The sequence below is a fragment of the Chrysochloris asiatica genome, unplaced genomic scaffold (genome assembly GCF_000296735.1).
Source record: "Chrysochloris asiatica unplaced genomic scaffold, ChrAsi1.0 scaffold00166, whole genome shotgun sequence".
Classification (NCBI taxonomy): domain Eukaryota; kingdom Metazoa; phylum Chordata; class Mammalia; order Afrosoricida; family Chrysochloridae; genus Chrysochloris; species Chrysochloris asiatica.
In genome coordinates, this window is record NW_006408684.1 from 5,217,310 (window position 1) to 5,222,616 (window position 5,307).

General features: G+C 43.0%; 1 protein-coding gene across 2 annotated transcripts in view; it reads right to left on the reverse strand.

The window, feature by feature from the left end:
- The window catches only part of DPP6 (dipeptidyl-peptidase 6), a 1,346,563-nt gene that overhangs the window by 176,845 nt on the left and 1,164,411 nt on the right, over positions 1 to 5,307 (reverse strand). The gene's annotated exons all lie outside the window — the stretch shown is intronic.

Below are 5,307 nucleotides of genomic sequence, written 5' to 3' on the forward strand. Positions count from 1 at the left end.
CATCAAGGGAGAAGAGCGGAAAGTGGGACCCTACCCAGAGAAGCAGTGATGCCTGAGATGGAGGCAGAGATGATGTGGAGAGATGGAGCAGTTGGGGACTTTAGACACAGAGAGGGAGAGGGGCTGTGTGCTGATGACTGGGGGGCAGGCTTGTAGTGTATACCCTTTGGTTGGCTGATGACGCATGGAGGGGAGTGTAACAATAGCAATGAAACAATGTAAGATAGCATGAATGTAAAACTAATGTTTTCCCATGTAAACTATCACATAATTTACAATAAAACAATGAAAAAAAAAAGTTACTACCAAACACATCTTAAGTATTGGGAAGTAGCTCTCTAACAATATAACATTGATAGAGGGGTTGTTGTTGTTGTTGTTAAGTACCGTGGAGTCGGTTCTGACTCATAGTGACCCTGCACAGGGTTTCCGAGGCTGTAAATCTTTACGGGAGCAGAATACCTAATCTTTCTCCCACGGAACTGCTGGTAGTTTCGAACTGCTGACCTTGAGGCTGGCAGCCCGACTCGTAACCACTACACTACTGGAGCTCCTTGTAGGAGTTCACTAACACAGTCTGTCCCTTTTCCTGCTCAGAACAGGGCATAAAACCATAGTTCTATCTTTGGCTACAAGAAAAAGCAGCTTATTTTATTTTAAAAAAATACCAAACTGTTTCAGTATGAATCATCAAATGCCTAATGAATCTACCAGCCCCACTTTATTTTTTGTTTCCTGGTGGAATTCTGTTTCTTAGAAAGAGAACCAATTGAGCCCATTTGACAAAACTTGCAGAATGGACCATACTCTTGTACGCAATTTGAATAAAAAAATCCAATTCTCTAAACAGAGACTCTGATTGTGAAACTAAAGTCATTTAAATTGAGCACTTTGTTTAGTGGCTGTCTGAGTGAAATTTAGATTTAGAGGGGAAAACCCTGCTTAACTTTTCATAGCATTCTTGTAACTTGAGTATTAATGTTTGCTTTATGATTTGGAAGAAGGGTTCCTGGCAAAAATCTATACTGAAAGTGCTCTTTTCTTCCTAATATTCTAGAGTATGTGGCGCTGTAGGGATTAGCACTGGACTGTGAAGCACAAGGTCAGCAGTTTAAATCCACCAGCTGCTCCTTGGAAACTCTGTACAGGGTCACCAAGAGTCGAAACCGACTTGACTACACTTAACAATATTGTCGAGTTCTCTTTTAAACATAGTTGCATCATGTTACCTTGCTCAGGATTCCCTTTTATTCCCTTTGTTGTTGTTGTTAAGCGTCCGTGAGTGTTGATTTTGACTCACAGTCACGCTGTAGAGGGTTTTGGAGGCTGTAAATCTTTGTCAGTGAAGAAAGCCTCATTGCTCTCCTGCGATGCGGCTGGTGGGCTCGAACCACTTACCTTGTGGTTCGTAGTCCAGTGTTTATTCTACAGAGCCACCACGCTCCCTTTAGAATGTGGTACATTTGGTAAAGATGGTCTATTACAAAATGTACTGTGGTTGCCCTTGATTTTGTTTTCCTGAGAAAAGCAACACACAGAGTGCTCTTTCTCATCCAAGCAGGTGATGTGCATTTGGAAACCGAGGTGAGTTAAAACAGACCTTGCAGTCCAGTGCATTATCCTGCAGCTCCATGCCAGGACTCCTATGGAAGCCCACAGGAGAAGCCACCCATTATTTCTAGTCCTAGGTGTGGCACTGTAGGATATGAACTGGACTGCTAACCACAAGCTTGTTGATTCAAACCCAGCAGCTGCTCCTTGGAAACCCTATATAGGGTCACTATGAGTTGGAACCAACTTGACAGCACTTAAAAATGTCTTTAAAGTGGAGTCCTGGTATGGTGCTGTAGGATAAGCATTGGACAGCTAAATTCAGGGTCAGTGGTTCAAATTCACCAGCTGCTCCTCGGAAGCCCTATACAGGGGCGCTATGAGTTGGAACCAACTCAAGAGCACTTAACAGCAATCATCTACAGGAGTCCTGGGATAAACACTGGACTGTTAACCACAAGTTCAGCAGTTCAAACCCACCACTAGCTCCTTATGAGTCAAATCAACTCAACAGCACTTAACAACAACAACAACAAATTGTCTACAATGGAGTGGTGCTGTAGGATCAGCACTGGACTGCTAACTGCAAGGTTCAAACCCACCACCTGCTCTTTGGAAACATGATACAGAGTCGCTATGAGTTGGAACCTACTCAATGGCACTTAACAACAACAGTTGTCCACAATAGCTGGGAACAGAGTTCTCTCAGATCTCAGCTTAAGGAGTGTATCCATAGCCCTGCCCATATTGTCTGGGTGATTTCACTATTTTTCATTCCACTGTTGAGGAGGGAATGAAATCAGTCCCTGCCTGATAAACAAAAAGCATTGAAGAATTAATAAGAGTTTATCTAAAAGTCAAAGACAAAATATGGAAATGTGAAATAATGTGTTGAGTTCCAAACAAAACAAAACCAAACCACTGCTATCAAGTTGATTCCAAATCAGATTGACCCTACAGGCCACAGCAGGAGTGCTCCATGGGGTTTCGCAGACCATAAATGTTTACAGAAGCATACTGCCACATCTTTCTTCTGTGGTGTGGCTGGTGGGTTCAAACCAGAGCCCTTTGGTTAGCAGCCAAGTGCTGAACTATGATGTCACCCAGACTCCTCGTGCTGAGTTTGGGGAAGTCTAAGTAGATCTATTTGTGTTAAAGTATAAATTGTAAGGAGTCAGGGATGAGAAGTAAATGCCACATATTGAGTTATGGAGTCCTGGTGTGGCACAGTAGGACAAGTACTGGACCACAAAGTTTGTTTGAAACACAAGGTCAGCGGTTCAAACTCACCAGCCACTCCTCAAAAATACTACACAGGGTCTCTATGAGTCAGAACCAACTTGACAGCACTTAACAACAACAACATTACATTATAACAAAATTGCTTTTCATATTTGTAAAGATCTAGATCAATAAGTTGTTGCTGTCATTGTTACTAGCTGCCACTGAGTCAATTCCAACTCAGGGTGGGTAACTGTTTTATCTCCACCATATAGAGAGTTGGAACTTTCTTGACTAAATTTAGAGCCATAGCTCTCCTGGAGAGACTATTATTGTTGTTGTTAAGTGCCATCGAGTTTGTTCTGACTCATAGCGACCCTGTATAGGGTTTCCAAGGAGCGACGGAGAGCTTGAACCACTGACCTTGTAGTTCAAACTGACTTTGCAGTCCAGCGCATACACCCACAGTGCCATACCTGGATGCCAAGAGATATATAGAATATTGATGTTATTGTTAAGTACCTTAGAGTCAGTTCTGACTTATAGTGACCCTTTATAGGGTCACCCAGGAGCAACTGGTGAATTCGAACCACCGACCTTGCAGTCCACACAGGACTTTGTCCTGGAGAGACTAATGGATTTGTCTAGAGCTCTGTGGAAACTGGATAATACAAGACTGCCAGTTGTTACAATGAGGCCATGCAGACTAAGTTTAGGTTTGAGATGACCCTGTACAATTTAACAGGGAATTTCTGATTTCCAAAGGGAAGCAGAGAAAGGTTTTGTTAACAAAATAAGCTGCTGGATTATGTGAAAGGTCAGTACATAGAGAAAGTATTAGTAACAATTAGTAAGAATCCAAGAAATACAAATCCCAATTGTCCAGTTAAATCACAGGCCTTACAAGCACTCTACTTTATCTTCTGTCTTCTGACAACGCCATATTTAAACCTACTTTCTGGTCAGTGAGAGCCTACCATCTTTAAAGATCTTCCATGACAGAGGTGATACCATCTTTGTCGTCCAACCATTCTTGCCTAGGGAGTTCTTTAAACCTTAGAAACCCCATCCACGGTCACTATGAGTCGGAACCAACTCGACGGCACATAACAACAGCAGCATAGTCTATAGGGTGACAGGGTATGAAGTACTGAGGTACTGAGATGGGAGAAGGGTATTAGGGTGATTGGGTTGGGTACTGAGGTGATAAGGTTCTGGGACGATGAGTCACCGGAGTAATGGAGTTGGGCATTGGGGTGATTACGTTTGGTACTAAGATGATGAGATATTAAGGTGATGGGAGTATTGGAGTGATGGAGATCGGGTAGTAGGTGATAGAGCAGATATAACAACTAAATATTTTATTACTTATGCTTTCAAGGGTCTACATCTTCCAAAATCTGAGGACAAAATACAATGATGTTTCTTTGTATCTACTATGTTGTTATTATTGTTAAGTGCTGTGGAATCAGCTCCGACTCATAGCAACCCTGTAAAGCGTTTCCAAGACTGCAAATCTTAATGGAAGCAGAAAGCCTCATCTTTCTCATGTGGAATGGCTGGTAGTTTCATACTGCGGACCTTGAGGTTAACAGCCCGACAAATATAACTACTACACTAGCAGAGCTCCTTATACAGGGTTTGTTGTTGTTGTTAAGTACCATGGAGTTGGTTCTGACTCATAGTGACCCTGCACAGGGTTTCCAAGGCTGCAAATCTTTACAGAAGCAGAAAGCCTCATCTTTCTCCTATGGAATAGCTGGTAGTTTCGAACTGCCGACCTTGAGGTTAGCAGCCTGATTCATAACCACTATTGTACAGGGTTGAGAAAGAAGGCTTTAAATCTTCATGTGAGTAGAAAGCCTCATCTCTCTCTGGTGGACTGGTTGGTGGGCTCAAACTGCAAACCTGTAGTTCACAGTCAACCACAGGCAGCCATGATACTCCCTGTATCTACTATGTTGTTGTTGTTGTTAAGAGCCGTCTAATCGTTTCTGACTTATTTATTATTGTCAAGTGTCTCTGAGTCAGGTCTGACTCATAGCGACCCTGTATAGGGTTTCCAAGGAGCGGATGGTGAATTTGAACTGAAAACCTTGAGGTTTCAACCGACCTTGAAGTTGAGCGCTTATCCTAGAATGTCACACCAGCATTCTAACTCATAGTAACCCTGTGTAGGGTTTCTGAGAAGCTGCTGGTGAGTTTTAACCGCTAACCTTGTGGTTCAAACTGACCTTGCAGTCCAGTGCTTATCCTACAGCGCCACACCAGGATTCCCGCATCTACTAGGCTGCTGTTGTTGTTAAGTGTCATTGAGTGGGTTCACACTCATAGAGACCTCGTATAGGGTTTCTAAGGAGAGGCTGGTGGATTTGAATCGCCGACTTTGCAGTTCAAACCGACCTTGCGGTCCAGTGCATCATCTCACAGTGCCACATCAGGCCTCCGAATCTACTATTATTGTTGTTATGGGCCTTGGAGTCGGTTCCGACTCATAGCGACCCTGTACAGGGTTTCCAAGGCTGTAAATCTTTA